This window comes from Hyla sarda, chromosome 8 (assembly GCF_029499605.1).
Source record: "Hyla sarda isolate aHylSar1 chromosome 8, aHylSar1.hap1, whole genome shotgun sequence".
In the NCBI taxonomy this organism is placed as follows: domain Eukaryota; kingdom Metazoa; phylum Chordata; class Amphibia; order Anura; family Hylidae; genus Hyla; species Hyla sarda.
In genome coordinates, this window is record NC_079196.1 from 37,652,273 (window position 1) to 37,664,430 (window position 12,158).

A 12,158-nucleotide genomic window follows, 5' to 3' on the forward strand; every position below is an offset into this window, starting at 1 on the left:
TGCAACGATCCAGGTGGTCCAAAGGAGATGGTCAAATCGAAGGGACCATTCTCATGACAAATTGCTAGAACCTGATCTGTTATTGTTTACATACAGTGCATAAAGCCAAGCACATATGTACATACTGTGGCAACAGAGACTGTAGAACTCCACTCCACTTACTTTTGTGACAAACCATGAAACGACACTCTAAGAAGCATATCCAGGTTATCAGCTGCTGTATACTACAGAGGGAGGTCTTTTTTTTTTCTTTTTTCTGCCTGACCACAGTGCTCTCTGCTGACACCTCTGTCAATGTCAGGAACTGTCCAGAGCAGGAGAAAATCCCCATAGCAAACCTATCCTACTCTGGACAGTTCCTGACATGGACGGAGGTGGCAGCAGAGAGCACTGTGGTCAGACTGAAAATAAATTCAAAAAGAAAATAACTTCCTCTGTAGTATACAACAGCTGATAAGTACTGGAAGGGTTAAGATTTTTATTTTTTTTAATAGAAGTAATTTTCAAATTTGTTTAACTTTCCGGAACAGTAAATAAAAAAATAAAAAATTCCACCGGAGTGCCCCTTTAAGTAAAATGCTAAGGAGTGGATCAATGCTCCCAAGGGGACTTCGGCTATGGTCAGATTGAACTCTCTTGATGACAGGACCAGTGACAGTGTGGCCTACAGGTATGCCTGACATTAGATATATCTACGCTCACAGACTTGCAGCTTCCACAGGAAAAGAGGAATGTGACAGGAGCAGAGGAACTGACATGTGCACCTGATGGACCTGACTAGAAAAATCAAAGCCCACCTCTATTTCAAGGCTAGGGGGTGGAGTTGGGACTGGTTCCTGCATTTATTGACTTTGAGACCTACTTTTGACTAGATTCTGGTTCAGCTGTACAGAATAATGCAATGCAACGTGCAGACATTAACCCTTTGACGCTATGGATGTATACATGTAATAAAAATCTAGAAAGATACAGAAAACACAGTTACCTTGGCCTTCAAAACCTCAAATACACACTTTACTGTTCCGCAAACCCCACTAGTCCCAGAGTAGAGGCTGATACAGATTACACTGGGCCACCACATCAGTAAATGAAGGTGTATTGCAACCCAATAGGGACTGCCACCCGACAGTCTCAAGAAATTATCTCAATATAGCAAGATTTGGCTATAGATATGGGATTGTCCAGTGCAGACCTTGTGAAAAAATAGTACTTTAATATTAAAAGCCAAAAACAGGAGACATCTGTAACACGTTTCAGGTGCGTTTGCTGTACCCTTAGTCATACATGTACAACTAAGGGTGCAACAAATGCACCTGAAACGTGTTACAGATGTCTCTTGTTTTTGGCTTTTAATGTTAAAATACTATTTTTGCATGAGATCTGCGCTAGACAATCCCATATCTTTCATCATTGTTTATGTGTTGCCTTGCAGAAGTCTGGGTTGCGGTCAGGCCGTGGGGGTGAGCTGAAGTGCTTTTTCTCTTTTGTGTTTCAAGATTTGGCTATGGAACATGGTGAAAAATTCATGTGTCCCAGCAGACAACTACCAACTCAGACCAGAAGGTAGCATAAAGTAGTATATACACATACTCCATGATAATAGCAGCAAACATAAGGGGGAGATTCATGAAACCCTGTCCAGAGGAAAAGTTGCTGAGTTGCCCATAGCAACCAATCAGATTGTTTCTTTCATTTTTAACAAGGCCTCTGCAAAGTGAAAGAAGCGATCTGATTGGTTGCTATGGGCAACTCAGCAACTTTTCTCTGCACAGGTTTTGATAAATCTCCCCCTAAGACTTAGTAAGAGCGACTTGGTCTTCTTATTCATACAAGAAATGTCAGATTAGGTTCTCTCTTAAGCAGTAAATAAAAAATAGATCAGTAATTTGGAAACAAAGGTAATGTCGCCTTTACGGATGGACAAGACCCTTTTGTCATGATGATGGGTTAGCTCCCCAGCCGCTCTTTGAGGGATAAGCACACATTATACCTGAGCACTGCGGCCTGTGTGTGAATCTCTTCATTTATAGACTATATCCTCATTTAATTAGAAGTGATTTCTTTTTCATAATCTTATTTACTCAGATCTCCTGTTCCTACGGTAACAGAGTGGTAAGTGCACTACCCGTAGACACTATACAGTGTAGATGAAATAAGAGAAAGACGAAGATTAACGAGCACTTCAGATGTAGAGAACTTAATGAAAAAAAAAATCTCAATGAAGGAAATGAGAAGAAGGTGCAAGACAAACACCAAAAATTAAAGAATCCAATCATGTAGAGAAGTCATATCATAAATCTCACTTCATCTCCTCCAAACTAATGACTGACAGGGTGATTAATTCATTAGCAAACCATGTAAAAGAGATGAACAACAATGCCATGGGCCCGCGCCGCTCAAATCTATCCCGCCATTTAATTAAAGCTTTTGCAAGACTTATTTTATTAGTATAGTATTCTCATAATAATTCCTCCGTGATTCCAAATTGACAGGCATTGAGAAGTGTCCCTTGAATTTATTATTAAGTTATCAAGCAACCCGAATCGAAAGGTCAGAGCCATGGAAAGTCAAGAGACGTACAAATCCAGCCCATGTATTACCCATGCACTATGTATGTATTTACGAGGACGTGTGAGGGCCTGTGTATACAGTAGGTACCAAGTCACCAAACTATCATACGGAAGCATTTGGGTCAATATTGTGCATCAGTATTTGTCAGTCAACAGCTAAAAGTAAGTCTAAAACATGGAAGAGGCGCAAATCCTCCATTATAGTTTTTCTCTGTACTAGTTCCACTCCTTGTTTTGGCTTGCAAACACTGATGTAAAATACTGACCAATATACTGCTGAATGAAAGTGGCCAAAGCATGAATGAACTATAGAGATCATCATGGTTATTGATCTGGTCCTTCAAAAGCAGAGTCATAATGGACGTCCTGTCAATCAAGTCCTCTTAGGCACCCAAGCTTGTGTCCTAAATGGGCTGTACAGGATCAGGGCTGGTTTAAAGGGGTACTCCACTGGCCAGCGTTCGGAAGTAAATTTTCCGAACGCTGCTTTCACGCTGCAGGCCACGTCCTTGTGACATCACGGCCATGCCCCCTCAATGTAAGTCTATGGAGGGGGTGTCATGCCCCCTCCCATAGACTTGCATTGAAGGGGCATGACCGTGATGTCACGAGGGGCGGATCCGACCCCTGTAGCGTGAAAACAGCATTCGGAACATTTACTTCCGAACTCTGGCCAGTGGAGTACCCCTTTAAGATTTAGGACCCTAAATAGAGAGAAGCAAATTTGTAAAAAATTCGATTTGGTTTGGTCCGAATTTTTTTTACCGTGAATCGCTACTAAAAATGGCTATTTCTGGCCTACAGAGAGGCTCAATAGGGGTGTGTTACGCCGAGCGCTCCGGGTCCCCGCTCCTCCCCGGAGCGCTCGCTACACTTCCCTCACTGCAGCGCCCCGGTCGGTTCCACGGACCCGGGGCGCTGCGTTACCACCTCCGGCCGGGATGCGATTCGCGATGCGGGTAGCGCCCGCTCGCGATGCGCACCCCGGCTCCCGTACCTTACTCGCTCCCCGTCAGTTCTGTCCCGGCGCGCGCGGCCCCGCTCCCTAGGGCGCGCGCGCGCCGGGTCTTTGCGATTTAAAGGGCCACTGCACCGCTGATTGGTGCAGTGGTTCCAATTAGTGTTTACACCTGTGCACTTCCCTATATCACCTCACTTCCCCTTCACTCCCTCGCCGGATCTTGTTGCCCTAGTGCCAGTGAAAGCGTTCCTTGTGTGTTCCTTGCCTGTGATTCCAGACCTTCTGCCGTTGCCCCTGACTACGATCCTTGCTGCCTGCCCCGACCTTCTGCTACGTCCGACCTTGCTTCTGTCTACTCCCTTGTACCGCGCCTATCTTCAGCAGCCAGAGAGGTTGAGCCGTTGCTAGGGGATACGACCTGGTCACTACCGCCGCAGCAAGACCATCCCGCTTTGCGGCGGGCTCTGGTGAAAACCAGTAGTGACTTAGAACCGATCCTCTAGCACGGTCCACGCCAATCCCTCTCTGGCACAGAGGATCCACTACCTGCCAGCCGGCATCGTGACAGTAGATCCGGCCATGGATCCCGCTGAAGTTCCTCTGCCAGTTGTCGCTGACCTCACCACGGTGGTCGCCCAGCAATCACAACAGATTGCGCAACAAGGCCAACAGCTGTCTCAACTGACTGTTATGCTACAACAGTTACTACCACAGCTCCAGCAATCATCTCCTCCGCCAGCTCCTGTACCTCCTCCGCAGCGAGTGGCCGCTTCTGGAATACGACTATCCTTGCCGGATAAATTTGATGGGGACTCTAAGTTTTGCCGTGGCTTTCTTTCCCAATGTTCATTACACTTGGAGATGATGTCGGACCAGTTCCCCACTGAAAGGTCTAAGGTGGCTTTCGTAGTCAGCCTGCTGTCTGGAAAAGCCCTGGCTTGGGCCACACCGCTCTGGGACCGCAATGACCCCGTCACTGCCTCTGTACACTCCTTCTTCTCGGAAATTCGAAGTGTCTTTGAGGAACCTGCCCGAGCCTCTTCTGCTGAGACTGCCCTGTTGAACCTGGTCCAGGGTAATTCTTCCGTTGGCGAGTATGCCGTACAGTTCCGTACCCTTGCTTCAGAATTATCCTGGAATAATGAGGCACTCTGCGCGACCTTTAAAAAAGGCCTATCCAGCAACATTAAAGATGTTCTGGCCGCACGAGAAATCCCTGCTAACCTACATGAACTCATCCATCTTGCCACTCGCATTGACACGCGTTTTTCCGAACGGCGTCAGGAGCTCCGCCAGGATATGGACTCTGTTCGCACGAGGCGTTTCTTCTCCCCGGCTCCTCTCTCCTCTGGTCCCCTGCAATCTGTTCCTGTGCCTCCCGCCGTGGAGGCTATGCAGGTCGACCGGTCTCGCCTGACACCCCAAGAGAGGACACGACGCCGCATGGAGAATCTCTGCCTGTACTGTGCTAGTACCGAACACTTCCTGAAGGATTGTCCTATCCGTCCTCCCCGCCTGGAAAGACGTCCGCTGACTCCGCACAGAGGTGAGACAGTCCTTGATGTCTACTCTGCTTCTCCACGTCTTACTGTGCCTGTGCGGATGTCTGCCTCTGCCTTCTCCTTCTCTGCTGTGGCCTTCTTGGACTCTGGATCTGCAGGAAATTTCATCTTAGCCTCTCTCGTCAACAGGTTCAACATCCCGGTGACCAGTCTCGCCAGACCCCTCTACATCAATTGTGTAAACAATGAAAGATTGGACTGTACTATACGTTTCCGCACGGAGCCCCTTCTAATGTGCATCGGATCTCATCACGAGAGGATTGAACTGTTGGTCCTCCCCAATTGCACTTCTGAAATCCTTCTTGGACTTCCCTGGCTTCAACTCCATTCCCCAATCCTGGATTGGTCCACTGGGGAGATCAAGAGTTGGGGGCCCTCTTGTTCCAAGGACTGCTTAAAACCGGTTCCTAGTAAACCTTGCCGTGTCCCTGTGCTTCCTCATGTAACCGGTCTCCCTAAGGCCTATATGGACTTTGCGGACGTTTTTTGCAAAAAACAAGCTGAGACTCTACCTCCTCACAGGCCTTATGATTGTCCCATTGACCTCCTCCCGGGCACTACTCCACCCCGGGGCAGAATCTATCCTCTGTCCGTCCCAGAGACTCTTGCCATGTCTGAATACGTCCAAGAAAATTTAAAAAAGGGCTTTATCCGTAAATCCTCCTCTCCTGCCGGAGCCGGATTTTTCTTTGTGTCCAAAAAAGATGGCTCTCTACGTCCTTGCATTGACTACCGCGGTCTTAATAAAATCACGGTTAAGAACCGCTACCCCCTACCCCTCATCTCTGAACTCTTTGATCGTCTCCAAGGTGCCCATATTTTTACCAAACTGGACTTAAGAGGTGCTTATAATCTCATCCGCATCAGAGAGGGGGATGAATGGAAAACGGCATTTAACACCAGAGATGGACACTTTGAGTATCTGGTCATGCCCTTTGGTCTATGCAACGCCCCTGCCGTCTTCCAAGACTTTGTTAATGAAATTTTTCGTGATCTACTATACTCCTGTGTTGTTGTATATCTGGACGATATCCTGATTTTTTCTGCCAATCTTGAAGAACACCGCCAGCATGTCCGTATGGTTCTTCAGAGACTTCGTGATAATCAACTCTATGCCAAAATAGAGAAATGTCTGTTTGAATGCCAATCTCTTCCTTTTCTAGGATACTTGGTCTCTGGCCAGGGACTACAAATGGACCCAGATAAACTCTCTGCCGTCTTAGATTGGCCACGCCCCTCCGGACTCCGTGCCATCCAACGTTTTTTGGGGTTCGCCAATTATTACAGGCAATTTATTCCACATTTTTCTACCATTGTGGCTCCTATTGTGGCTTTAACAAAAAAAAATGCCGATCCCAAGTCTTGGCCTCCTCAAGCGGAAGACGCCTTTAAACGACTCAAGTCTGCCTTTTCTTCGGCTCCCGTGCTCTCCAGACCTGACCCATCTAAACCCTTCCTATTGGAGGTTGATGCCTCCTCAGTGGGAGCTGGAGCTGTCCTTCTACAAAAAAACTCTTCCGGGCATGCTGTTACTTGTGGTTTTTTTTCCAGGACCTTCTCTCCGGCGGAGAGGAACTACTCCATCGGGGATCGAGAGCTTCTAGCCATTAAATTAGCACTTGAGGAATGGAGGCATCTGCTGGAGGGATCAAGATTTCCAGTTATTATTTACACCGATCACAAGAACCTCTCCTACCTCCAGTCTGCCCAACGGCTGAATCCTCGTCAGGCCAGGTGGTCTCTGTTCTTTGCCCGATTTAATTTTGAAATTCACTTTCGGCCTGCTGATAAAAACATTAGGGCCGATGCTCTCTCTCGTTCCTTAGATGCCTCTGAAATTGAACTCTCTCCTCAACACATCATTCCTCCTGACTGCCTGATTTCCACTTCTCCAGCCTCCATCAGGCAAACTCCTCCAGGAAAGACCTTTGTTTCTCCACGCCAACGCCTTGGGATCCTCAAATGGGGTCACTCCTCCCATCTCGCAGGTCATGCGGGCATCAAGAAATCTGTGCAACTCATCTCTCGCTTCTATTGGTGGCCGACTCTAGAGACTGATGTGGTGGACTTTGTGCGAGCCTGCACTATCTGTGCCCGGGATAAGACTCCTCGCCAGAAGCCCGCTGGTTTTCTTCATCCTCTACCTGTCCCCGAACAACCTTGGTCTCTGATTGGTATGGATTTTATTACTGACTTACCCCCATCCCATGGCAACACTGTTATTTGGGTGGTCGTTGATCGATTCTCCAAAATGGCACATTTCATCCCTCTTCCTGGTCTTCCTTCAGCGCCTCAGTTGGCTAAACAATTTTTTGTACACATTTTTCGTCTTCACGGGTTGCCTACACAGATCGTCTCGGATAGAGGCGTCCAATTTGTGTCTAAATTCTGGAGGGCTCTCTGTAAACAACTCAAGATTAAATTAAATTTTTCTTCTGCATACCATCCTCAATCCAATGGACAAGTAGAGAGAATTAACCAGATCTTGGGTGACTATTTACGACATTTTGTTTCCTCCCGCCAGGATGACTGGGCAGATCTTCTACCTTGGGCCGAATTCTCGTATAATTTCAGAATCTCTGAATCTTCCTCCAAATCTCCGTTTTTCGTGGTGTACGGCCGTCACCCTCTTCCCCCCCTCCCTACCCCCTTGCCCTCTGGTCTGCCCGCTGTGGATGAAATTTCTCGTGATCTTTCCACCATATGGAAAGAGACCCAAAATTCTCTCTTACAGGCTTCTTCTCGCATGAAGAGATTCGCAGATAAGAAAAGAAGAGCTCCTCCCATTTTTTCCCCTGGAGACAAGGTATGGCTCTCCGCTAAATATGTCCGTTTCCGTGTCCCGAGCTATAAGTTGGGACCACGCTATCTTGGTCCTTTTAAAGTTTTGTGTCAAATTAATCCTGTCTCTTACAAACTTCTTCTTCCTCCTTCTCTTCGTATCCCTAATGCCTTTCACGTCTCTCTTCTTAAACCTCTCATCCTCAACCGTTTTTCTCCTAAATCTGTTCCTCCCACTCCTGTTTCCGGCTCCTCGGACATCTTCTCTGTTAAAGAGATTTTGGCCTCTAAAAAGGTCAGGGGAAGAACTTTTTTTTTAGTAGATTGGGAGGGTTGTGGTCCAGAAGAGAGGTCCTGGGAACCTGAGGACAATATCCTGGACAAAAGTCTGATCCTCAGGTTCTCAGGCCCCAAGAAGAGGGGGAGACCCAAGGGGGGGGGTACTGTTACGCCGAGCGCTCCGGGTCCCCGCTCCTCCCCGGAGCGCTCGCTACACTTCCCTCACTGCAGCGCCCCGGTCGGTTCCACGGACCCGGGGCGCTGCGTTACCACCTCCGGCCGGGATGCGATTCGCGATGCGGGTAGCGCCCGCTCGCGATGCGCACCCCGGCTCCCGTACCTTACTCGCTCCCCGTCAGTTCTGTCCCGGCGCGCGCGGCCCCGCTCCCTAGGGCGCGCGCGCGCCGGGTCTTTGCGATTTAAAGGGCCACTGCACCGCTGATTGGTGCAGTGGTTCCAATTAGTGTTTACACCTGTGCACTTCCCTATATCACCTCACTTCCCCTTCACTCCCTCGCCGGATCTTGTTGCCCTAGTGCCAGTGAAAGCGTTCCTTGTGTGTTCCTTGCCTGTGATTCCAGACCTTCTGCCGTTGCCCCTGACTACGATCCTTGCTGCCTGCCCCGACCTTCTGCTACGTCCGACCTTGCTTCTGTCTACTCCCTTGTACCGCGCCTATCTTCAGCAGCCAGAGAGGTTGAGCCGTTGCTAGGGGATACGACCTGGTCACTACCGCCGCAGCAAGACCATCCCGCTTTGCGGCGGGCTCTGGTGAAAACCAGTAGTGACTTAGAACCGATCCTCTAGCACGGTCCACGCCAATCCCTCTCTGGCACAGAGGATCCACTACCTGCCAGCCGGCATCGTGACAGGGTGTAGAACACTTTGCCTTGTCCTAACACGCATAGGGAGTTTGCTGTGTTAGTGAAATAATTCTGTTATTCAGTATGACATGTAGATTACAGGCATTGCTTTTAGAATCACTGCTGCAGAGCGTCTGGATGTGGCAGATTTTTTATGTAATTTTAATTTTATTTTATTTGAATTTATGACACCAAAAAGAGAACCATACCACATATTAAACAGAAAAGTAATAGAATGTGCAAAATCAACTTTATTAATACAATTTAGTAATAAAAGATAGATATTAAAATTAAAACAAAAAATGAATAGGCACTGGTGGACATACAAAGATATAGGACAATGGTAGGACACAACTGTTACGCCGAGCGCTCCGGGTCCCCGCTCCTCCCCGGAGCGCTCGCTTCACTCTCCCCGCGGCAGCGCTCCGGTCACGTCCTCTGACCCGGGGCGCTGCGATTCCGCTGCCAGCCGGGATGCGATTCGCGATGCGGGTAGCGCCCGCTCGCGATGCGCACCCCGGCTCCCCTACCTGACTCGCTCTCCGTCTGTTCTGTCCCGGCGCGCGCGGCCCCGCTCCCTAGGGCGCGCGCGCGCCGGGTCTCTGCGATTTAAAGGGCCACTGCGCCGCTGATTGGCGCAGTGGTTCCAATTAGTGTGTTCACCTGTGCACTTCCCTATATCACCTCACTTCCCCTGCACTCCCTTGCCGGATCTTGTTGCCTTAGTGCCAGTGAAAGCGTTCCTTGTGTGTTCCTTGCCTGTGTTTCCAGACCTTCTGCCGTTGCCCCTGACTACGATCCTTGCTGCCTGCCCCGACCTTCTGCTACGTCCGACCTTGCTTCTGTCTACTCCCTTGTACCGCGCCTATCTTCAGCAGCCAGAGAGGTGAGCCGTTGCTAGTGGATACGACCTGGTCACTACCGCCGCAGCAAGACCATCCCGCTTTGCGGCGGGCTCTGGTGAAAACCAGTAGTGGCTTAGAACCGGTCCACTAGCACGGTCCACGCCAATCCCTCTCTGGCACAGAGGATCCACTACCTGCCAGCCGGCATCGTGACAGTAGATCCGGCCATGGATCCCGCTGAAGTTCCTCTGCCAGTTGTCGCTGACCTCACCACGGTGGTCGCCCAGCAGTCACAACAGATAGCGCAACAAGGCCAACAGCTGTCTCAACTGACCGTTATGCTACAACAGTTACTACCACAGCTTCAGCAGTCATCTCCTCCGCCAGCTCCTGCACCTCCTCCGCAGCGAGTGGCCGCTCCTGGGATACGCTTATCCTTGCCGGATAAATTTGATGGGGACTCTAAGTTTTGCCGTGGCTTTCTTTCCCAATGTTCCCTGCATCTGGAGATGATGTCGGACCTGTTTCCCACTGAAAGGTCTAAGGTGGCTTTCGTAGTCAGCCTTCTGTCCGGAAAAGCCCTGTCATGGGCCACACCGCTCTGGGACCGCAATGACCCCGTCACTGCCTCTGTACACTCCTTCTTCTCGGAAATCCGAAGTGTCTTTGAGGAACCTGCCCGAGCCTCTTCTGCTGAGACTGCCCTGTTGAACCTGGTCCAGGGTAATTCTTCCGTTGGCGAGTATGCCGTACAATTCCGTACTCTTGCTTCAGAATTGTCCTGGAATAATGAGGCCCTCTGCGCGACCTTCAAAAAAGGCCTATCCAGCAACATTAAAGATGTTCTGGCCGCACGAGAAATTCCTGCTAATCTACATGAACTTATTCACCTAGCCACTCGCATTGACATGCGTTTTTCCGAAAGGCGTCAGGAACTCCGCCAAGATATGGACTCTGTTCGCACGAGGCGTTTCTTCTCCTCGGCTCCTCTCTCCTCTGGTCCCCTGCAATCTGTTCCTGTGCCTCCCGCCGTGGAGGCTATGCAGGTCGACCGGTCTCGCCTGACACCTCAAGAGAGGACACGACGCCGTATGGAGAACCTCTGCCTGTACTGTGCTAGTACCGAACACTTCCTGAGAGATTGTCCTATCCGTCCTCCCCGCCTGGAAAGACGTACGCTGACTCCGCACAAAGGTGAGACAGTCCTTGATGTCTACTCTGCTTCTCCACGTCTTACTGTGCCTGTGCGGATGTCTGCCTCTGCCTTCTCCTTCTCTACAGTGGCCTTCTTGGACTCTGGATCTGCAGGAAATTTTATTTTGGCCTCTCTCGTCAACAAGTTCAACATCCCGGTGACCAGTCTCGCCAGACCCCTCTACATCAATTGTGTAAATAATGAAAGATTGGACTGTACCATACGTTTCCGCACGGAGCCCCTTCTTATGAGCATCGGATCTCATCATGAGAGGATTGAACTTTTGGTCCTCCCCAATTGCACCTCGGAAATTCTCCTTGGACTTCCCTGGCTTCAACTTCATTCCCCTACCCTGGATTGGTCCACTGGGGAGATCAAGTGTTGGGGGTCCTCTTGTTCCAAGAACTGTCTAAAACCGGTTCCCAGTAACCCTTGCCGTAACTCTGTGGTTCCTCCAGTAACCGGTCTCCCTAAGGCCTATATGGACTTCGCGGATGTTTTCTGCAAAAAACAAGCTGAGACTCTACCTCCTCACAGGCCTTATGATTGCCCTATCGACCTCCTCCCGGGCACTACTCCACCCCGGGGCAGAATTTATCCTCTCTCTGCCCCAGAGACTCTTGCCATGTCCGAATACGTCCAGGAGAATCTAAAAAAGGGCTTTATCCGTAAATCCTCCTCTCCTGCCGGAGCCGGATTTTTCTTTGTGTCCAAAAAAGATGGCTCCCTACGTCCGTGCATTGACTACCGCGGTCTTAATAAAATCACGGTTAAGAACCGCTACCCCTTACCCCTCATCTCTGAACTCTTTGATCGCCTCCAAGGTGCCCACATTTTCACTAAATTGGACTTAAGAGGCGCCTATAACCTCATCCGCATCAGAGAGGGGGACGAGTGGAAAACGGCATTTAACACCAGAGATGGACACTTTGAGTATCTGGTCATGCCCTTTGGACTGTGCAACGCCCCTGCCGTCTTCCAAGACTTTGTCAATGAAATTTTTCGTGATCTGTTATACTCCTGTGTTGTTGTATATCTGGACGATATCCTAATTTTTTCTGCCAATCTAGAAGAACACCGCCAGCATGTCCGTATGGTTCTT

General features: G+C 49.4%; 1 long non-coding RNA gene across 4 annotated transcripts in view; it reads right to left on the reverse strand.

Moving 5' to 3' along the window:
- LOC130285254 (uncharacterized) overlaps nt 1–12,158 on the reverse strand; it is a 163,546-nt gene that overhangs the window by 113,400 nt on the left and 37,988 nt on the right. The window lies entirely within an intron of this gene.